We start from the raw sequence: 23,924 nt of genomic DNA, 5'->3' as shown, positions 1-23,924 counted from the left end.
GTGCATAGGAAACAAAGAGGGGTGGAGCAGGGGAGAAGTGGGGAGCTAGACATGTGGGGTTCTGTGGTAACAGCTGGAAATGGTCAGAGCAGAGATCAAATCTCAGTGGAAAATGGGCCCCACTTTAAAGTGTGAGCCTGGTTGGAAGCAGTTAAACTCAATATTCCCCCCTAGCTTACTCATTCTTTGAAAACATTTTATTATGTTTATTTACGTAGTATGTGTATGTATGCCACAGTTCACAGGTGGAAGTCAGAGGCAAATTATAGCAATTCATTCTTTCCAGGCACTGTGTGAGTCCAAGCAATTGGACGCATCAAGTTTGGCAGTGAGCACCTTTGTCAGCATAGCAGCTGAAGCAGCCCCTTACTTGTTCTTTGAATTCAACAAATACTAAAATCCCTCCAGTGTGCTAAGACTTGTATAAAGCAATAGGGTCAGAGAATTGACATGACACACACAACCTCAGAGGTGGCACACTCTGCAGTGTGTGGACATTTAATGACTAAACATATGGTGAGTTATATGGTTAAAGTTGAACATTGCCAAAAGTTCACTAAGGCCAAGAAACCTCTTTAGGACGAAAGAAAGCTGAGACTCAGTTGGGAAGACATATCTTTTTATTTGTCCCATCTTTCACCATGATAGGTCTGGGTGGTTGAACATTGGACACCAAAAGAATTCTGTTTTCCTGAGGCTTGGCTCACTAGTTACCCAGTCTAAAGATACATCAAGTGTTACCATAAATGCCATTAGATAGGAATACAGAAGCTGGAGACCATTTGCAGGTGGGTTTACTTTTTATATGTGGTTATTTTGTGTGTGAGTTTATATAGTCACTCACATGCCCAAGTTCTGCTGTACTGAGGTCAGAGGACAGCTTGTGGAAGTTGGTTCTCTCCTTCTATTATGTGGATCAAGGAGATTGAACTTGGGCTCTTACGGCTTGGTGGCAAGTGCTTTTACATCCTGAGCCATCTCAATGTCACTTTCCTGAGTTTTACAGGAATCTGAAATTGGGCCATGAGCAAGTTAATTATGTATGAATCTTAGCCAGAAAGAAGGCAGAATAGTTGTGTAGGTAGGGATATAAAGTGAAGGAGAGACAACCATGTTCAGAGAGGAGCTTGATTTGAACAGAGAGGGAGATACTATCAGTGGAAGTCAGCTTTATGGTGACATTTTCTTGGTATGGTAGGTGAGTCTGGCTAGAGAATGGAGACTGTGTGCAGTTTCATTTTCTGGCCTGGAAATATTGTAGAACACACAGTGACATCAGCTCTGTCAACAGATAAAGTGCAGGGGAGAGATCTTTCAAGCAAGTACTCAGAGAATGTTACTGTGGTAATATTGACCTGAGACAATACTTGCCCTCTCCTCTCCTCTGTCTTTCCATCCCACTCCCTTGCCTTTCTCTTTCTCACATCAGCCCATTCCCCATTCTTCCCAGCATGCTCACCATTCCTTTAAGGGACTTGCCTCAGAGTAGAGCCCACAGAGTAGAGGTGAATGGGACACATTATTGTGGATTCTAGTTTATCAGGAATGTTCAAATGAGCCGAGTCAGCCTTCAAATGATTAAGTTTTATAGCAAAGTTTATTAAACTCTGATGATAAAAAAAAAAAGCAACCAATCTTCTGGCCATTTTCTTACTAGATTATCACAGAAGTACTATGAGATAGGTGTTCTATCTGGCATAATGTCTACCCACAAGTCCTATCTGCTTAGATAATTTAAAGACAGTCCCCCATCTCAGGAGCTCACTGAGGCTGTATATTCTGTTTCCTTCCTCATATTTCTGCAATGCAGAACAGTCTTCCAAGGAGAAGGAGTTGTGAAATGTCTGTTTAGTTTAGCAAATGATTAAATCTTGTTATGAATTTTGCTTTTCATTGGAAGTTCTGGAAGGGTGGATTGGTGAGCAGTGTGTTATCACCAGAGTTTAATATGTCAACCTGACATTCCCTGTGTCTGTCACCATCTCCAAACCCCAGGGAATGTTGCTTGCCACCCTCAATTCCTCACCATCCACATCCCGGGCCTTCTCTCCACAGTGTTGTTCATGGTGGCTATTTACCCTCTAAATATTTGAAACCAACATCTTCATTTGCATCTGTTGGAGAGGTTCTTGAGATCTAGCTCGAAAATTCTGTCTTTATGTCCTAGCTCTAGTGGCTTTTCTCAGTCCCTAAAGCAGAGGGATAAGAGGAACATGTTCCAGTAAGCAACTGAGTAGGAGTGTGTTTGAGAACTCTGAAGGTCATGACCCTTTTCCTCCTATTATGATACACTCATAATTCATGAGATAACACGTGCGTGCCTAGATAAGGCCTTCTTAAAATTCCTCCCTTTTTCCTTAGCCTAAATTCCTCTTTAAGATTTGAAGCCCTGGAGGACAGAGTATCATTTCCCATATTGTGATCTGAAGTCAATTTAAAAAGATTAACTAATAATAAAATAACTAAGAAGTTGGATTTGTATGTGCATAAATAATAAAAATTAATATAAAGACTGCTCTGGGAGCCCAGGAACTCAGGGAGGAGTGGAGGTGTTGACACCACAGTCAAGAAACAGGGGAGTGCAGAACACAGAAGAGGGGAGACATCCGAGATGACCAAGCAATTAGAGGGTAGCATTTACTAGCCATCTTCCCCTGCACATACAATCAGTGGCTGAGTTTCCCTTCTCCAGCAGTGAGAGAAGGAGACATGTGTGACATACTGTTCTTCCCAGTTTTCCAGAAAATTGTACCTTAGTCATGAACCTTAGAATTCCCATCAAATCCATAGTCTTTTTGGTGTCAGTGGAGGCGTTGGTGATGTGTGCTCACAGCTGTCTAAAGCTCGGGCTAACTCTTCAGGGGCAGCACGCAGTCAAAGTTTTCTGCTGGCTTTGTAGCCCTTTGCTCTGAGCTGGCTCTTTAGCCAGCTGACCCAGGACTTTCTTTATTGTATGCGGCTATCACTCACTGTCAAGACTAGAGAAATTATATCAAATCCAGGCCCTGATAGAGAAATTGCACTCTTGAGTGTTCTCCTTTATGCAACTTGATGGACACCAAATAAAACAACACAGTTGTGAGAATCTAATCCACTGTGTGATTGATTGGTTACCCATGTCCCCATTAGCTGCAATGATTTCTTCTATTCCTTTTAAGGTTGCACTTTGATTTCTTAATAAAATTTACTGCCCTGAACACTTCACTTCGTTGCAATTAAGAGCACAAATGAGCATGAACTTCACTGTGGGACTCTGTAACTCCAGCTCTTCCATTGTGTTTAATCTACAAAGCAGACACATTTACTGCAAGCATTTATGTCTTCAGGGTTACTGTAGCACAGGCTAGATTTTCTGAGTCCTTTAAGACTGCTATAAGGAGATGGGTTGGATTGAAAGCCTCATATGAGCATGCCGTTCTTACTCGCCCACTGGCTTTCTAAGGAAGGGGCACACATTGACAAATGCTGGCATGTCACTTTGTTTGTGAAGTTACAACAAAAAGGATTATTTGTGAAAGTACATTTCATCCTCCATAGTGTGTGACTATGCCTTTATGTTTTCCAACTTATTGAGGTATAATTAACAAATGAAATGATATAAATTAAGGTGTTCACCATGGTTTGGCAATGTATGCTTTCTGACATTTATTATTCACGCTTACTGTAAGCATTTCTGTCTTCAGAATTACTTTTTCCAAATCATCTTATTTCTGGCAAATTGAGTTACAGGTACATCTATTTCCTCACATAATTTTCTCTATGTCTGTATGTCTGTCTGTCTATATGTCTGTCTGCCTCCCTCGAGCGTGCTATCTCTCACTCTCTCTCTGCATTTGTGTGTGCCATCTGTGTCTCTCTCTGTGTGTTTGTGTGTGTGTATAGATGACTGTCTATCTGTCTGTGTGTCTGCCTGTGACTGTCTCTGTGTGTGTGTCTGTCTCTCACTCTGTGCATTTGTGTGTGTGACTGTCTTCTGTCTCTGTATGTCTCTCTTTCTGTGTATATGTGTATGTCTGTCTGCCTGTGTGTGTGTGTGTGTGTGTGTGTGTGTGTATGTAAACATGTAAGATATAAGCACCAAGTGAATTTTGAGTATAGAGCAGTCAGGTATGATTCCACAGTTTGTTGATCTGCATGGCTCTAGCCTCCCACACTCTGGGCCAACATACATCCCTATCCTGTCACCTCAGACCCTGCCAACTGCCATTACCCTCCCACTCTTGTAATTTTCCCACGTCTCCTGTCAAAGCTCTGAACAAGAAGTGCTTCCTGTCCCTTGTGAAGAACCAGGGAAAATGTTGAAACTCTGGGAGTGAATTTGTGGGCCAGGTTCAGTGATGAGGAGGCTTGAAGCCCTTAGGGGAGGGACTCTTAGGGGAATATAAGTTTCAATACTGCTTTTAAAACTGATCACTTTGTGTTTTTATTGTTAAAATAACTTTAATTCACCAAAACCACGTTTTGATAAACACTCATTCTAAGATTATTGGAATCCATTTCTTTTTTTTTAATGTTAAATTCACAAGCTGTACTTCTATGTCATAATTATTTAGCAGACACATAAAATGTGTATCTGGTCATTCTTAACTGGCCCATTTATACACGAGCCACATAAAATTTGCATTCTTATACCAGTGACTCATTTATTAGTAGTCATAAATACACCGGGCTGCCAGCCAAATGCACTTCAGTGTCTTGTAACCTGAGAATGGTCAGGAGGGATGCGAAATGGAGTTTGTATATGCTTTAAATAACAATTTTTAAACACTCTCTTTCAAAGGGGGTTGGAAGTGAGTCAATTTTTTTAAACAAAGGAAAGAGGAAATTTTTGAGTGATGTATTAATAGATTCAGAAAGAATGTCTTTCTTTAAAAGTTTATTCTTGCTGTTGAGTTTAGGGAGAGAGAAAGGAAAGTGGGCGTCAGGATTGTTCTTTTTCATTATTTTAAAAAAAACTACTTATAATAATACCATGAATATTTCTAATGGGTTTTCCATCCAAAAGAACTGCGTTTCCCTGAGAGCAGCAGAGGTTTGCCCATGGGTCAGAAAGGCAAAGGGGAACCTCAAGCATTGGGCAGAAGGTTAGACCGAGGTAATAAACAGTTTTGTGAATGTTGAAGAGAATTAATAACACCTTATTTTGTGGCTTATTGAGGAGATGTGTGATTGACACTGTTTAGAACTCCTCAGTGGCTCTAACAGAAGCCACATGTGAGGGAGGACACAGGGCACAGCCCTCCTTACTAGGGAACTGATGCTTTGCAGGCCTTTGATGTGTTTCTTTTTAAACTCAGAAGTTATAGTCTAATGAGTTGCTCTAAAGTAAATGAGAAAGGATTCAACAAAAGACCAAAATAACACAAAACAAACAAGAACTAAGTCTAGAGAATACTTTTAAACAACAAAACCCTTTCAACTCTTTAGAAACTCTTCTTTGTTTTTTGAACAATTTTTGGATAAAGCCACACATCCACAATATTACCTTTAAAGATGATGGATAGTTGTGACATTAGATGTATGTGTGATTCTTAAATGAATTTCTTACTCCTTGATTCAGAAAAATGTGGGAAGTTGTTGTCCTTAGGTCAGCTTTTGTAACTGTCAAGCAAGACATAATTGGCCCAACCCCATCCTTTGTAGGTCTATGCCTAATGTTCTGTCCACCGGACCTAGGCACTAACACTTTGTGTTGTTAAATAATAGAAGGAATGAAGAAAGATAACCTCTGTATGCTATAGGGATCCAAAATAATTGTGAGATTTTGTTGTAGAAATCAGAGTCTGAACTTGAGAGATTCACATACGCAGGGGGTGTGGCCACCACATGTGTAACTTACAATTAATATTTGCATTCTATTTACAGATTTAACCGAGTCTCTCTTGTTTAAGTAGTGTGCAAAATAGTAAGTATACAACTTTTATATAAATAAACTTTGATTAAAATAAACATGGCTAAGAACATCTTCACGGAGGCAGTAGGATATGGAACTTGAGGAGGAAAATGGCTGTGTAAGGCCAGTCTTGCATCCTCTGGCCATGCCTTTCCCAATATTAGCCCCTTCTCTCCTGTACACACCTTTGAGCTAAATATAAGCCATGTGAACTTGAGGGTTATAATTTGAAGGGCAATCCCAAGACCATAACCCTCCAAACATCTTAGCTCTTGGAGAAATGGATTATAATCCATGGCCCCTCAAAGACAATGTACAGAGATCTGAAAAGTTTGTCTAATGGTCCCACGAGGTCCAAGAAAAGGCAGAGATATCAGGTCTATGGCTAGTAGATACTTAGTCCAAAAGCCCAGGTGTTAGAGCTGGGGTATCTCCCAGATAAATTGATAAATTCTCCTAGCTCATCAGATTCCAGCCGATTGGCCAGTAGGCAAGGTTTGGGGGAAGGCTTTTGAATTAATGATTGAGGTAGGAGGGCTCGGCTGATTGTGGGAGGTGCCAGGCTAGTGCTAGGAAGGTAATTCTGAGTTGTATAAGAACTCAGGCTGCATATGGGTCCTGAACAATTAGATCAGGTGCTGTCCCAAAAGATGTTGCTTGTTTGAGGGATATGTTCTTCTGGCTTGGCTGCCTTGTCTGATCTCAGTGGGAGAGGATGCACCTAGCCCTAGAGAGACTTAATGTACCAGGGTGGGGAAATACACAGGGGTAGGGGATTCCACTATCTCAGAGGAGAAGAGGATAGGGAAAGGATTGTGGGAGGGGGTGACTGGCAGGAAGATCAGTGAGCAAGATGTAAAGTGAATAAATGAAAAAAATGTTAAAAAAATAAATAACATACTCTAAATAAATAAAACAGTCCCCATTAATAAAATCATGATACAACTATCTCAATTAAAGATAAAAGAACTCCAGCTGAGCAAGCCATGGAAGCAACACTCCTCCATGTCTGCCTCCAGCTCCCAGCCTGAGTTCCTAGCCTGACTTGTCTCAGTGATGAACTGTGACTGGAGAGTTGTAAGATGAAACAAGTCCTTTCTTACTAACTGTAATTTTCCATGACCATAGAAAAGTTACTAAGGCACAAAGCATTCCTCAGGACAAGTAAAATGGGGTTCTAGCAGTATGTGTGCGTTGTCAACACTTTAAACTTTGATAATAGATCTTCAGAGATCCAAACACTACAGTTGCAGAGGAAGAGATCTCGCTCCTCTTCTCTCTCCGTCTCTGTCCCTCTGTCTCTGTCTCTCTGTCTCTGTCTCTCTCATACATACACACACACACACACACAGACACACACACACACACACACACAAACAGAGTACTCAATTGAATCTATACATTGCAATTCTTGATTACTTTTAACTGAAGAGATGTGAACTCAGAAGCTGTGTTTGGCTCTGGAACTCTTACTTCCTAGCACTCAGCAGGGAGAACTTGCCTCATTAACTTACCCTGTGCCCAGAGACTTACACGTTTCCTTCAGACTTACTTGTGTTTCATTATCAGACCACCGTGTCACGACAAATCCCAGTATCTCCTGTGGCAAATGACTCTGTTTTTCTAAATTCACCATTTGCTGGTACTTCTGGAGGCACTGCAGCCATGAGCTTTACAGATTACTTACTGAAAGGAGCTTGGGAGTTATTGCTATCCATCGGTAATTAGGTAGTTCCAAGGAAAATAATAAAACTCTTTTGTGCCTGGGAGATCAGAATGGTGCACAGTGGCTCATACTAGTCAGCTGAGTAATTATGTAATTACACAAGAAGGGAAAGAAAGCCCTTCAGATTGTTTTTCCTAAGAGGCACTTTTGGAAGAGTTCCAGCCCATCAGGTACTTATGTAATTAGGTCAGGGCACAATCCATAAGGAAAGGCTGGAGGAAATCATTTTAAAAATGTTTATGTAAAAGACCCCAGTGGAAGGAGAGGGAGTTTTTAAAGGATTCTTGTAGACTCCATACACAGCATTGGGAGGCACAGGTCATACCAGTACACAAATCGTGCAGACTATACACGGTGTCAGAGGCCATGGTACATACCAGTGACTCCACATACTGTGTTGGAAGCCTTAGTGCATGCTATTGAACTGAGATCATTCACATGTGGGTCCACAAGGGGCAGGACACTATTTAGGGGTAATCACTGTGATATATTTGGTTCATAGTAATTAGTGCCTCCCAGGCACTCAATATGGTGGATATTGGCTTTTCCCAGCTATTGTAGATGAATATCAAAGAGTTTGAACTCAAGTACCCAATATCCCAGCAGCAGCTCTCCTATCTGCACCATACTGCTCACCAGCACTTACAGTTCGAAATTCAAATGATGCCATGCTTATATAGGCCAATATGTCAGGTTTTTAAATTTTTATCCAAACAGTGGCCTTCTCAGGTCCTCTCTGGATTTACTGCATGGTGGTTATAAATTGCTATACCTTGAACAATGCTGGGTAATCAATGCAAATCACCTTTGATAGATATACCAGATTCTCAATGGAGGTATTTGTGGGCATTTGAAAGGACTGTGCACTCCAGTCTTCCGTGAGGAACTGCTGGATGGGCACAGAGGGAACCTGCACACCCTCAGACCAGTCAGCCACATCAGGCTGAGCAGCAGTGAACTCAGGAGCTGGTGCGGTCCATTCACCCTGGAATTCCTCCTTGGTCACAGCCTTCTCAGCAGCAGCCTGCTCCTCCTTCTCAATCTCCTCTGGGTCTCTGTAGAGGTAAAGATCAGGCATAACCTCCCATGGGTGCTCATGGGAGATAGTACCGAATTCGGAGTACTTCCCTGGCCAGCATCCACCACATCAGACCCACTGAGTGAGCTCCCTTGTTGTTGCATGGAATGGCAATGTCCACATAGCACAGGGGAGAATCTGTGTTACACAGAGCAATGGTGTGCAGGTTGACATAAGAGGCCTCTGTGAGTGGCTGATGGTCAGCCCTGGGATTGGTCACCACTAGAAGCCATGGCTCCCTGAAGGCTGCTTGGATCTGGTTAGTGAAGGTCCCTGGTGTGAAGTGGCCAGCGATTGGAGTAGCTCCTGTGGCAGCAGCAAACTTCAGCACTGCTCACTGGCCATTGTTCCTGGAGGAGATGATGCTGATGTTTCATTATAAAGATTTGCTTTTTGTAGTTCTTAAGAAATGCTTATAATTGTGTTGGCATTTCCAGGACAGTCATATGAAATTGTAAATCTTGTGATAATAGCCAACTAAGTTTCTCTAGTCAAAGACAATAACTTAGATTTCTTTACTCTTTATCTGACTGTTCTGCTTCATCTATCCATGCTTTTAAAGTTTTAAAGGATTAGGAAAATGTATTTCAGTTTGATTCTTCTTAGAAGGTAGAACAAAATACCCATGGGTGGAGTTAAAGAGACAAAGTTCAGAGAAGAGACTAAAGGAATGACCATCCAGAGACTGCCTCACCTGGGGATCCATCCCATAAAGAACCACCCAAACCAGACACTCTGGCAGATGCCCACAGGAGCTTGCTGTCAGGATCCTGATATAGCTGTCTCTTGAGAGGCTCTGCCAGTGCCTGACAAATAGAGAAGTGGGTGCTCACAGCCATCTATTGGATGGAACGCGGGGTCCCCCACGGAGGAGCTAGAGAAAGTACCCAAGGAGCTGAAGGGGTTTGCAGCCCCATAGGAGGAACAACAATATGAACTAACTCCCTGGGACTAAATCACCAATCAAAGAAAGCACATGGTGGGACTCATGGCTCCAGCTACATATGTAGCAGAGGTAGGCGAGGCCCTTGGTCCTGTGAAGGTTCTATGTCCCAGTATAAGCGAATGCCAGGGCCAGGAAGTGGGAGTGGGTGGGTTGGTGAGCTGGGGGAGGGGGAGGGAAGAGGGGATTTTCAGAGGGGAAACTAGGAAGGGGAATAACATTTGAAATGTAAATAAAGAAAATATGTAATTAAAAATAAAAGAAAGAAAGAAGATAAGGCTGGTTTAAAACTTTTGTTCATTGAAGATATAACTGTCCCCAGTACAGAATGGATGAGCCATTCCTTTCAAAATGTGAAGTCTTGAAGGTCAGGCAAGAAGTGAATGGTGGAGCCCTTTAGGGGTACCATGGCAGAACTGAAGTAGAAGAAAGTAGTAGAGAGTTAGCAGGTACAGGAGAACTAAATAAAGGTCCTCGGAGGCATAATCAAATCTAGAAACACCCTAGAATTTATGGAACTTTGATCAAGGTTTCTAAGAAATTCAGTGTTGAATCCAACAGAGTGTGTTCACATTGGGCTGGCCACTTATATAGGCTGGCACACCACTTTAGCATCCTTTTTCCAGCTGAGGTTCTTTTCTGGAGAGATGCTAGAAGTCTGTCAATGAGGCCATGAGTTTATTATGGCCATATGAGCACTCTTCATGTGATACTCTTTAGATGGCATGTTGGAACAATGGTGGAAGAATGGAGCCTTAGAGATTCCTTCCCACTGTCTCTCATGGTCATGCTGTGGACCTGGGTCAGGAAGGCGCTCGTTTACACAGTTGGGTGTACCTGCTTCTGAGTGCTCAAGACACAGACTATTTGGTCATCTTGAAATGATTTGTATCTTACACCAAGATAACTCTCAGTGAGGAACCCATGGCTAGTTATTCAAGTTAAACCTTACTTACTGGGTAGAGATACAGGGCAATGCCAGAGTGCTTGCCTAGCTTGCATGAAGTCATAATTTCAGTACTTATTGCCAGGAAGCAAAACAAAACAACAACAAAAACACTAAAACTATCTTTAAAATATTTTGAAACAACATTATGAACTAACCAGTACCCCGGAGCTCTTGGCTCTAGCTGCATATCTATCAAAAGATGGCCTAGTCGGCCATCACTGGAAAGTGAGGCCCATTGGACTTACAAACTTTATATGCCCCAGTACAGGGGAACGCCAGGGCCAAAAAGTGGGAGTGGGTGGGTAGGGGAGTGGGGGTGGGGAGTGTAATGGGGACTTTTTGGGTAGCATTGGAAATGTAATTGAGGAAAATACCTAATTAAAAAATATTTTGAAAAGCTAAAATTATGTCTATAACACTAAAATGAAACGATTTGTTTTAGAGAAATGTATTGCTTCTATGTGAGTCACTTTGTATCACTGTGACCATGTATATGGCAAATAACTTGAAGGAAGAGACTTGTTCAGGCTCAAGATGAACAGGATTCAGTCCATAGTCTGTTAGCATAAGATCTTGTGGGAGAAAGAATCATGGTGGTAGGGGCCCATGTGAGAAGAACCTGTTCACCTCATGATGGACAGAAAACTGAGCAATAAGCGACTAGGTCTGGGAATAGTCCTCAAGGCCTGCACATATTGATCTACATCTACCAGGACAGCCCCACCGCCTAAAGGATCTACTGTGTCCCAAGGATCCCCACAAACTGGTAACCAACCAGTCAAGCATGAGCAGCAGTCATGTTTCACATTCTAATCATAAAGTTGGGCACCATTCTAGAACACAAGCACAGAAACTCCATGCTGTGCCCCACCCCAGCAAGGCACCAATGTCAGCATTCAGGGATGTCTGAGTCCCCTTCCCAGCATTTTTAAGTGATGTGCTTATTCAGTTCAGCTTGTCATGTTAGACATTATTTGCTGATTTGGAGCTATAAGTGAGAGAGTTTAGCCCTTCAGCATCACATTTCTCTGTCCATTTTCTTCCCTTCATTTGCCAGTATATTTATGTTGCAATTCTCAATCGATTTTTCATATTTACATATATGATAACTCACATGTGAAGGGATCATGTACTAGGATATTTCTTTCTTGGGTACATTAGCTTGGTTCTCAGAAACCATTTCAACTTCTACATACATAGCTTCTTTGATTCCTTAAGTGCCTACCTGTAGGAGATGGGAAACCTAGAGTATTTGTAATAAAAACAAACCTTTGGCTTAGTGAATGCTTGATTGTCGACAGAGCTTTGTTTTGTCCCTTATGAAGTTTAATGTTTTAATTCTCTCCACTTTAAATTTTCTCTTACACTTCCCAGCTATTAAAACAACTTTGTTGGAATCTTTCACTTACTGCTGTCTCCTCTTCCTAGCAATCTATCCTTGTAGATTTATACCTTTTATTGGCTTAGGTAGAGATAAATGTGTATTCCTAGACATATTGTGTTTAACAAAGTTGAGTAGGACTTTCTGTGTGGGGCCATGGGAAAGGAAGGAGTTGGGTTCTAAGAAAGAATGATTGCTTATCCAGAGGAAAAGCAGGTGTTGAGATAAGACAGCGCTTACACTACTTGCCAAGGCTCTTAATAAACAAATAAAGTATAGAGGTGGAATGGGAGGCTGTAACCGCTATGGTAAGTATTCTATTTGTGAATGTGGGAGAAAAGAGATCTTTCTGGCAATAAAGTAAGACTTGACCTGTTCGCCTTGAGTACCATGACGCTTGTTACAACTTTCAAAGAACTGTCTGAAAACATTTTGTATCTAAAAGCTATGAGTTTAGCTTCTTTGAGTCCTAAGTGCTTACCTGTAGGAGATGGGAAAGCTAGAGTATTGTAATAAAAACAAACCTTTAGCTTAGTGAATGTTTGATTGTCAATAGAGCTTTGTTTTGTCACTTACTGCCTAACAAAACGCTATATCATACCCCATAAATATGTGCAGCTCTTGACTAATAAAGGGGTGCTGTGAACTGAGCCTGGGGCTTTGTGCTCTAATATTGAGTGCTATATCCAACCCCGTAAAAAAAATTAAATAGGAACTTCGGGAAGCAGTAATACCAATTTGTTGTTATATACATATATGTATCAAATTGTCACCATCTACCCCACAGATTTGTGTGATTACATAATGCTGCATGTTCACCTCAGTCAACATTGTTAAATATGTTATGTTTATGAGAACAATAAGAACCAGAACAATTCTGGGCTATTGTAATGATTGCTGCGCCATCAGTCATATTTCTTCACTATGGATGGTCAATGTTTTGCTTAGAAGTTAGACTCACAAGCAGATTAAATTGCTAGCATAGTGTGTGTGGTGTGTGTGTGTGTGTGTGTGTGTGTGTGTGTGTGTGTGCACATACATACACCAGGAGATGAGTTAGACTTCCTAAGCTTTGTTCATCTGTTCTCAAGGAGCATGCAGACATCATTCAACTGCATCTATCTATGGGACCATTCTTATGCTAAACCTGTTGTCTTGGAATAAGTGAGTACTTGAGCTGCTCTCTTACAGGATAAGAAACATTTTTGCAGTGTGAATGTGATTTGCCCTCTTCTGTACAGCTATTACCAGGTACTTGAGGTGAAGAATCTGTGGGGCCCACTGTACACAGACAGTCATCACAAACTTGGTTGTGGGATATTAGGGCAGAATTGCCATGTAGGATGTAAAATGGACTGCTACAGGCACACAAGTATAGAAAAGGATGGAAGTTCAGGGAGAGTGAGAAAGTGGATGCTGAGATCATGAAAATAAAAGGAAGAAGGGAACCCTAAAGTGACTGTGAGCATGGAGAGATGGAGAATATGAGAGAACACACAGGGAAACCATGGGGCACTTACAAGAGGAACAGGACACTGTGGACATCACGGTTCATGTATGCATGCCCACATTGATGGTGATCCATTGGGAGCTAGTGGGAAGAAAAAGCACTCATCTGTAGACATGGGCAGGGTAAGTTAACTATAGGCTAGAAGTAGGAAAGCAGACAGGGGAATATTGGCAGTGTAGGTCTAGACTAAAGAAAGAATAACAGGGCTGGAAAAGAGTCTGCAATGGAAAAAGAACATTGGCCAGTAACCAATTACTCACAAGTGGTTCAGTTCACTTGGCACCACACCACCAAGAGTGATTTCGAACTTTATCAACAGAAGATGAAGTGATTTATACTCAGTCTTATGACTCCTGTCATGGGTCCTAAGTAGTAGTTGTTTCTTGTCCTGTTCTCATTGGGCCCTAGTAGCAACCCTTAAATCATTACCAAGCCTTTATAGTGAAGAGAGTCATACAGTTAAAGATAACATTGAGATAAAAATAGCTCCTACTCTGAAGGGTGCTGAGGATTCAGGGAATTTAGTATTTTGGGTCATTTAGGAAGTCTCTGGGACCTCACAAGTTCAGTGAAATTTCTGCAACTCATTAGGGGTTTGGGGGTTGCTTTACTTTTTGTTTTTATATTCTCCTTTAAATCATCAAATTTGGTATTTTAAAAGATGCCCAGAAAGTGTTCACCGAAGTGAGAACCACTAACATCTGTCCTGTGGAGCAGCTAGGTACACATCCAGAAGCTAGTGAGTGGAGAGTTGCTAAGATTTAAGAGTAGATCCTATCATATAAGGCCCTGTGCGCTTTTCCTTCAAATCTATTCATTCCACAGATTTTACTAGCTGCTCTCTCTCCTTTCCTACACTGAATATACCTGCTTCTCATACCACAGTCCTCCTCTCAGAGTCCTGGCTTACTGAAGACACTTAGGAATCAAGGCCAATAATGGTTCCTTGCATCTGACTACATGCTCACTGAAGAGAAAAGAACAAACTTCCTTCCACACCATTTCACTGACCAATCTTATCAAACACTTATCTTAAAGTAGGCAGGGTATGTGAAATTGTACATTGCTAGATAAGTAAGGGAACACAAAATATGTGTGCATTAAAAAAGAAAATCCAAACAGAAGCAATCTATGCTCTTGACCATTGTAGTAAACTATCTCCCAAATTCTTTTTTTTTTTTTCCTTTTAGGCCCAGGTGTTTATTTTCCTTACATGTAGGATGATTCACAAACACAATACAAGGGCTTTGGCACTGTGGGGGAGGGGCATATCCCAGGCCTCTCAGAGTAAGAGGATCTTGGTCTTCTTGTATACTGAAATTCAGACCCAAAGGCTCTGAATTTCTGCATCAGACATTCAGTAGGGCTTGGGAGTAAAGCTAGAGCCAAGGCTACCTAAGTAACAAGCCAAAGTGACATGAAGCCCAATTCCTGTGCTCCAACCATGAGTTTCCATCTCAAACCAATGGAAGGCTATTTCACTTGTTAGAGCCCAAAGGGACAGTGAGTTCTACTCCTTCCCCTCACCAGGAAGCCACCTCGATGACATACTTGATTCTACCCATTGTAAGTAGTAAAGGGATTGGCCTGCTCCCAACCACTATGGGGAGTTATAAATGGCTCAGGAAGGTACAGTGTGGATTAGACCATAAGATGGAGCAGATGATGTCATCAGAAGCATGTGACTGGTGGGAGCAGTTACTAAACTTCTGGGCAACCTAGTCCATGCTATGCAGGCAGGTAGAGAGATAGGCAGTGCTCATTTTTTGGCATTGATAATGTCTACACATTCAGGCTTGAGAGATGCACCACCCACTAGGAAATCATCGATGTCAGGCTGGCTTGCCAGCTCTTTGCAGGTTGCTCCAGTCACACAGCCTTGATAAATGATCCGGGTGCACTGAGCCACCCCATCAGAGACATTGGATTTCAGCCATCCCTGGAGCTTCTCATGTACTTCCTGCACCTGTTGAGAAGTTGCAGTCTTGCCAGTCCCAATGGCCCATACAGGTTCACAGGCCAGGTCCATCTCGCTCCGGTCCTTCACATTATCTGTGATGACCTTGGTTTGCTTGAAAAAAACCTCCTCAGTGACACCAACTTCCCTTTCGTCTAGCTTCTCCTCGATGCAGGTGATCACTCCGAGTCCCTCTACTAGGGCATGGTTCACTTTCTACCCAACCAACTCATCTGATTCCCCAAAGACATGTCTTCCTTCAGAGTGCCCCAGCATGACCCAGGTGACTCCTACGTCTTTGACCATGTCAGGACTGATTTCCCCAGTGAAGGTCCCATTGGTCACTCTGTAGCAGTTCAGTGCAGCCATGGCAATTTTGGGATCCAGCTTCTGCCTGGCGAAGTTGATTTAAGCGGTTGGTGGTGCACAAACCACCTCGGTGCCTGCTGGCCCTTTGGCTTCGTTTAGGGTGCAGATGAGTTCTCTCAGACACTTCTTCCTTCCATTCATCTTCCAGTTGCCCCCAACAAAGAACTTCCTGGAAGGCGCCATTGTACTAAGCTCAAGTCTCGGAAGGCCAGTACAAAAACCTGTCTCCCAAATTCTATGATAAGTGGTTTGAACCTCAGATTTTAGATACAGCAGAGAAAATGTGCTAGCTTTTGCAAACAAGAAGATGCAGTATTATGGAAGATTAGATCCTCCAATAGATAACAGCCACACACAGAAGGAGAGATAAACCAGTTAGTTATGTTGTAAATATAAGTATTTCTTTTACAACCGGGCCCCTGTGAGGAGAGCAGGTAAAATGGCTGAGATGTGATATATTGTCATAGTTAGAGTTCTTTGCTGTGAAGAAACACAATGAACATAGCAACTTTTATAAAAGAAAATAGTTAATTTGGGCTGGTTTACAGTTTCAAAGGTTTAGTCTATCATTGTCATGGCAAGAAGCATGACAGCATGCAGACAGACATGGTGCTGGAGACAGAGCTGAGAGTTCTACATCTCCATCCACAGGCAGTAGAAGGAGACTGCCTGCCATACTAGGCCTAGATTAAGTTTATTCAATCTCAAAACCCTCTGCCACAGTGACACACTTCTCCCAACAAAGCCACACCCTCCTAGTAGTGCCACTCCCTATGGGCCAAGCATTCAAAGACAGGAGTCTATGGCATAGCAAAAGAAGCATGATTTAGAAGAACTACGATGAATTAGAAACAAACATCAGAAAATTCATAAAGAGCATAGAGCTTGGGAATCTAACAGGCAAGACAGACTGAGCAGGAACAGAGAGCTCAGCCATTCTCAGGGTTGCTGGATTCAACCTTCATTAGCATGCTTATTGGCTGTAGTTTGGGGCTTTTCCATAAAATGAGTATGAAGACATACATGGACTGTAACTCACATACCTCATGCCCAAAGGCAAAAAGAACCAGGTAAGCAGAGAGACTTTAGAGGCTTTAGGAAGCTGAAACGCATGTAGATCTAGGAAGCCTAGCTTACTGGTCTCGTGTGAAAATAACTTAGGATATTCTTGATAGTGTGGTAGTTTGGATCCTCAATGTCCCCCCAGATCTACATCTTCAAGGCTTTGTTTCCATAATGTGGTGCTCTTGAGAGAATGCCAATTCTTGAGAAAGTGAAGCCTGATCACTGAGGACACAGCATTGAAGGAACTGTACAAATACAACCCTTTCTTCTCTCTAGCTCTACACTTGGCCAGAAGACAGGAGCTTTGATTCAACATATCTTCCTGCCATGCTATGCTATCTTAGGGCCAAAAATCAGGAGCCATTAGACATGGGCTTAGGCTTCCAAAATGGTGAGCCAAATAAGCGGTTTACATGTTTGTGTTGTTGTAACAGGAAGCTTACTGGCTTCAGAGTCACAGTTCATGTTAGCATTGGAGGACTGCTTCTTTCCAAGAGCCGTCAATATTCATATTATTCTCCCCATAGCCTCCCTCCCTGTATCTTCCCTTCCCTCCCCTTGCCCCTCTCCTTCCCTCTCTTTCTCCCCTCCTCTTTTCTTTTACACACACACACACACACACACACACACACACACACACACAGAGGCACTAGTTCCTTGATACTTTATTACTTATAGGAAAAGAGGCCCCATCAAAACTCTTTCTTCCCTTTTGAATCTATAATCAATTATGAGTGTAAACTTGAACACTTCACTCACACTGAGACTTTATTCTTTCTTCTTGTTTCTACTTTGTATCAAACTCAATTACTTATCACAAGATAGTAAGCTCTCTGGGGTAAGGACCTGGGTTTGTTTTGCTTGTGTTTACCTCCTATTTAACCCACAGTAGTTTATTTTGTTTAATGTGAATCACTGTAAATGGTTTAAATTGAATTGAATCAAATCAAATGGAATCCTTGGCAGATATCCTTAAATTCCAACCACAGAGCAGTGTGTGGACATTTTAGCTGGTAGCTTGCTTAAAGAAAATCAGAAGACTGTGATCTATAGAGAGAAACAGTTACACCACTGTTAAGATGACTTGCAAGCATATAAGAGAAAATGTGACCTTTACCACCACCACCTCTGTGTTCATGTTGGGTTGGTAGACTGCTATTGGATTAGTAGGTTGTGAGTCACTGAGTCCAATGACAGAAAAAAAAATGTTTAAATCTTCAATGGAGAGCCAAGGAATGTGAGCCAAGGCTTGAGTTTGTGGGTACATCTGCTGTCAGTCACTGGCCCAAGGATATGGCCCTAACACAACGGCCCATGAAGCACTCTTCAAACATCTCATAATACTTTCTTCAGATTCTAAAGTTTAGAAAAACAAACAAAACAAACCAATAAGGTGTCAGGGACTTTCACAGTTCTATTTATAAATGTCTCCTAAGATTTTGCACCTTTCAAGTCTGTAGGGGCTTGGGGTTTTCACAGAGACATTATTCTAGTGTTCTGGCTCAACTCTATTGCTATACTAAATGGACAAACAGAGACTTGCCAGGGAGTGAAATGGTTATTCAAAGAACTGTACTCTATACGGCTGAAGTGTGTCCTCTTAGACACAATCCTAATTCCCTAACTCATAATTCACTGTATTTATGCACAGAGACCTGTGAAGGAAGAGAGCTATGAGTGTGTTAGTGTGTGGTACATGAATGGCTTCTTGAGAAACTGGTTGTCTCCTCCTGGAGACAGTCATCTGCGTGCAGTCGTAAAAACAGTGTGAGGCAAAGCATAAGAAGACAGCAGAGAATCCCAGGATGCTTCTGCCAGGGATGTCTGTACGGGCCCAGTGAAGATGATGATCCGTGCTGAGACGCCCCATCCTATTCTGCCTGTGGATGGAGGTAGAAGGCCGCTTCAGGCAAAAGACACAATGTGAGCGAAGGCAGGGATGCTCCACTTCTCTGGGGAAAAAGAAGTCTAAGGAATCTGAGAAGCCAGGACACTGCAGGTGCTGAAGGGGACAAAGCCACAAGGGAGGAAGCGTACATAGAAAACTCTGACTGCAGAGCAATTTTGCCCAAGGCCAGTCTGTCCTGCTTAGAAATCTGCAAAGAAAACCCACATGATTTATGTGCTATGACCAGCAAATGTCGAAAGCCAAGAGGAGCTAAGAGTTATTGAGCTAGTTCAAAGCAATCTCGATTATTGAAAATGAGTGAAATTGAATTCCACTTCCTACAGAGTCATTTATTGAGAGACAGAAGCAATTAATATTGAAAATAAAATAATTGTGAACTTCTGAACTAAATTACCATGCATGCATAATGTAGTGTCATGTCAGTCTTTGAATGCTTCCCACATTAGGATCTGTAAGGCTGGTCTCTAAACTGCAGCCTCCTCCAACTTTAGCATTTCTTTCTTCTCCCTTTTCCAGAAAGAGGGTCCCAAGAGTAGCAAAACCATTGTTCAGGATTTAGAATATGTATCCAGGTTTGGGTTTGGGAATTTGATGTGTAGAGTTATGCTATCCACTGATAAATTTATAAAAGAAAGAAAGAAAATAAGAAGCTAATGAAGCATCCCTAGGATCACTGACAGGAAGAAATCGTTTTATTGCTCTTTATTTAGCACTGCCATGATGAGTATTTGGTAAATGAGTCGCCTATTGACAGGTACCATTGTACACCTGGTAATTGTACTGAAAACCTCGAGAATTCAGCTTGTAATGCAAAGACAGCTCCCAACTGATTATGGTTCAAACAACTGATTTCTTTTTGCCTCTGAGATGGGGTAAAGACAGCAGATACATGGTAGAAAACACACTTATGAATTTGTTCTGTTCTGGGCTAGTGATAGTCTCTCGAAATGTTTCATAGCATCCAGTCACATCTGTTGTGGATGGGTCTGGTGCTGTTTGTATTTTGATGCTAATTCTGCTCTCCTGGGAGGGTTTGCAGACAAGGAATGAGTCCCATGTACTCAGTTGACTTCTTGTGAGCCAACCCCTAATGAATAAAGGAACCAATCACTGTTCAAGTAGGAGGGATTTCTGGGTTAGATGGAGGAAGAGAGAAAGCAGGAGAGAGTTAGGTCCTTTTGCATGGGGATAGACATGAAGACAAGGTGTAGCTACAAGTGTCTCCTGGTTTCAATGGTGGAACTGTCAGGATTTGCCACTGGAGGATTTAGATTTAATAAGGCTTACAAGATTAGGATTTTAGTTTCTGTGCCCAATGATTGAGTTTTTGAGTTTTTGTCGTTTCTGAACTAAGTTCATGTTGTTTTCCTTCATGCAGCGGCTTGTCCAGGTTCAAGAGAGAAAGGTACAGTGGCAAAGCGTGTGATTACCTGAGGTGCACCACAAAGGCCATGGGGGATTTGACGCACAGGATTGGCATGGTAATGACCCACCAGTGGGAATTTAGCAGAGTCATTTGGAAAGATCCAGGCCAGAGAATCTCCACAAGATAAGAACAGGTCAGCGACTGGGCATTGTTGGCGAATGCCTTTAATTCCAGCACTCGGGAGGCAGAGGCAGGTGAATTTCTGAATTTGAGACCAGCCTGGTCTACAGAGTGAGTTCCAGGACAGCCAGGGCTACACAGAGAAACCCTGTCACCCTGTCTTGAAAAGAAACAAGCAAACAAACAAACAAAAAAAAAAACAAAAACAGGCCGGCCAGACCACTGTGGCTGAGAATAGCAGCGCACAAACACAGGAACAGGCCAGTTTGTGGGCCAGTTCACTGTTTGTTTGTTTTTTCTTTTTTAATTAGATATTTTTTCATTTACATTTCAAATGCTATCCCCTTTCCTAGTTTCATCTCTGAAAATCCTCTATACCCTCCCCCTACCCCTGTTTCCCAACCCACCCACTTCTGCTTCCTGGCCCTGGCATTCCTCTATACCGGGGCATAGAACCTTCAAAGACCATGGGCCTCTCCTCCCATTGGTGGCCAACTAGGCCATTCTCTGTTACATATGCAGCTAAAGACACAGGCTCTGGGGGTACTAGTTACCTCATATTGTTGTTCCTCCTATAGGGCTGCAGACCCCCCTTCAGCTCCTTAGGTACTTTCTCTAGCTCCTTCATTGGGGACCCTGTGGTTCGTTTTTAATAATTACTTCAACACACAGGTCCCAGAAGGCCTGAGTCACAGTGCCATATCAAATGACTCTGCCCAGCTGTCAGGTGAATGTGAGTGTTCTGCAAATGTCTAAGGTTGGCTTTGGCAAAAGCATGATACTCAGTGGGGTAGCTCTTGTATATTCCCTGTTGCTTTACATAGTACCACATATGAGGATACTTTATGAAAAAAAGATATTTGTTGTTCAGAGTTACAGAAATTGGAAGAGTAAGACTATGGTGCTGGCAACTGGTACAAGCATGATGGGATGGTGAGGTAGATATATAGATGTATGTCAGAGGAGAGAGAGAAAGGAGGTGGGGAGAAAGGGGAAGGGGGTGAGAGGCACGGAACGAGAGAGAGAAAAAGATGGGGAGAGAGGAAGAGAAAGGAAAAGAGGAGGGACAGAAGGGGAAAAAGAGAGGGGGAAAGAGGGAAGGAAGGATAGATATACAAAAAGCCCAAAGAGCTTACACCACAATGACATGCACCCACTCTTGTTGCGCGCACTCAACAGGCCAGGAAGAACGACGCTGCTACAGGATCCTTCTGCACACGTTTATTCAGTCCTGTTTCTTCTTGTTTATATCTCTCTTGTTTATATATCTCTTGTTTATATCTCCCCTGTTTATATCTCCCTTGTTTTTATATCTCCCCCCTAATAGTAATCCTCTCTCGAATAATAATCCTCCCTCTAACCCGGGCCTCTCACTCTTATATACTCTCAGTTCCCATCCACGCACAGCAGGCCACGCCACCTCACCAGGCACACAGCTTCAGCTAATCAGGGCAGCAGGGGCATATCTCCACCAAATTGGATTCACCTGTATCCTGGTACACCTGCGCAGCACTCAAGATGTTTGTGTCTTATATGAGGAAGTCAGGTGCAAGTCATATGACTTAGCTACAGTCCCTGGCGCCTTTAGGACTGCCGCCACACCTGCTCCTAACATCTCCCCCTTTTTTCTTTTCTGGCAGAGAGAATGTCTGTAGATAGCCCCCCGCAGCCATGCCCCTTACCCGTCCTTGGGTGACAAACAGCATTGGTTTGATCCCTGTCTTAGGTTGGTGACATGCCCAGGGAGTCTTATCACTGACTACCTCTCAATCATGCCAAGCCACTCCTGGGGAGATTGTGTTTTGCTTGCGGCAGGTGCATCAAAAGGCCAGGATGTTAACTTATGGCCAGATCTTAATTGCTGCAAGCAAGCCTCATGGGTGAAGGTAGAGGTCTGATCCCCAGTGTGCAAGCATAGGGGCCCTACACAAAACCATCCCTTAGGCTCATCACCCAGAGAGGTCTTGGCCAGCTCCCGTGTCGTTTTTCCTAGGGGAAGGGAACTAGGACACTGAACCTTCATGCAATCAGACGTGCCTTCCACAGGATGCCAACAGCAAGCTATCCTCTGTGCAGTGCTTAGCCTCGCACCCCACGGCATAACGCAGCATAATTTCTTTTAGAGCAGCAAACCGAATCTGAGGAGATTGTCCCGCCTCCACTGCAGCAAAAGCCTACGCTACCATGGCGAAAGTGCGGGCCGCACACTCTGCACCTAACACATGTGCCAAACACAAAAAACACACACACTATAACAAGCATACATCCCAGGGCTCTCATCCCCGCTCATCTTCCCTGAAGCAAGGGATAGATGGCCAGCGGGGCTATCTCTTTAAGGGGAATTCAGGGATCAAAAAGCGTGGAAAAATTTGAATGTCATGTCGAGCTGGTATCGGCTTCTGGAATACCGAAAGGATCTCTCATCTCGGCTCCATCCTTTGTGCTTGTGGGATCATCCACCACATCCACAGGGGCAACTGGATCAGGAGCCTCATTCTTGCAGCGTCTCACCAATCTCTCCGGCACCCAAAGAGGTTCCGTCTGGTCCTGTGGAAACACACAAACAGACCCTCTCGCCCACATCAACACCTGATCTACTCGATCCCCAGGGGGGATGGACACAATACCTCGTGGTGATGAGACCATAACCTCAATCACCTGTGTGTCCATCTGGGGAGTCAATATGAGAGTCAAGTTTTCACTAACTTCCCCTCTGTTAGGCAATGATTTCCACGCCCTTATAGGAATCTGATTCACCTGCTCAAACACCTGCACTGGATATCCTGTCTGTTGTTGTGCAAATCGACCTTGATCAAGCAGCATATCTCTATCCCATGCAAATTTAGCTTGATCAGTGAAAATAGGACATCCCAGCAAGGAGAATCTATCCTCTTTCCAGACCTCCGGACAGAAGGTCTGCCCATAGATGGCTGCCGAGGAGGCATAGGGAGGGGGAGCAAAAGCTAATTCGCCTTCCTCCTCTGCCTCAGCTCTTTTATTTTGTCCTTTCTGTCCACCTGATAACACTGTGTCTCCTTTCTTTTTCCTTTTTCTTTTTAAGCCCTTCTCTTCTTCTGACATACTTTCTTGTTGCTCTGTAAGGATTTTCTGACCTGTCTTGACTGCCTCTCGATTCAAACAGTAACAGAGTCCATATATCAGAACAAACAAGACCAAAACTATCAGACCTACCCACAAAGGGTCAATGGGAGAAAAAAGCATAACTACACAGCGAGGATCTATTGATCACTACACTGAGGTTATCATAGTTCCTTAACTTGTCCCCAAACCAGGAACCTTAACTTGTCCCAAAGCCGGGAACCTTTCGTTACCTTGTGCCTGCTTGCTGGCAACTTTATGCTCACCTCTATTTTATCAGAGGTCCTTCCCAAACTCCTGGGTTACTTTGTGCCTACTTCCTGGCAACTTTATGCTCACCTCTATTTTATCCGAGGTCCTTCCCAAAGTCCTGGGGTCGCAAGTTTCACTCACCATGAACTTACCCTGCCGGCAACCACTGACTGCTGAAAGTTCTGAACTCGGTGGGGGAGTCGGTTCCCCGTACGGGCCACCAATTGTCACGCCCGCTCTCGACCAG

The 23,924-nt window shown here is 43.0% G+C and overlaps 1 protein-coding gene and 2 pseudogenes across 2 annotated transcripts in view; 1 reads left to right on the top strand and 2 right to left on the bottom strand.

Annotated features, from left to right (window-relative positions):
* The window catches only part of Rarb (retinoic acid receptor, beta), a 651,493-nt gene that overhangs the window by 119,656 nt on the left and 507,913 nt on the right, over positions 1-23,924 (top strand). The gene's annotated exons all lie outside the window — the stretch shown is intronic.
* Positions 8,479-9,069, bottom strand: Gm18078 (predicted gene, 18078; annotated as a pseudogene).
* Tpi-rs9 (triosephosphate isomerase related sequence 9) lies at positions 14,669-16,024 on the bottom strand (annotated as a pseudogene).

This window comes from Mus musculus, chromosome 14 (genome assembly GCF_000001635.26).
Source record: "Mus musculus strain C57BL/6J chromosome 14, GRCm38.p6 C57BL/6J".
NCBI classification, from domain to species: Eukaryota; Metazoa; Chordata; class Mammalia; order Rodentia; family Muridae; genus Mus; species Mus musculus.
This window is presented reverse-complemented; position numbering and strand designations above follow the sequence as displayed.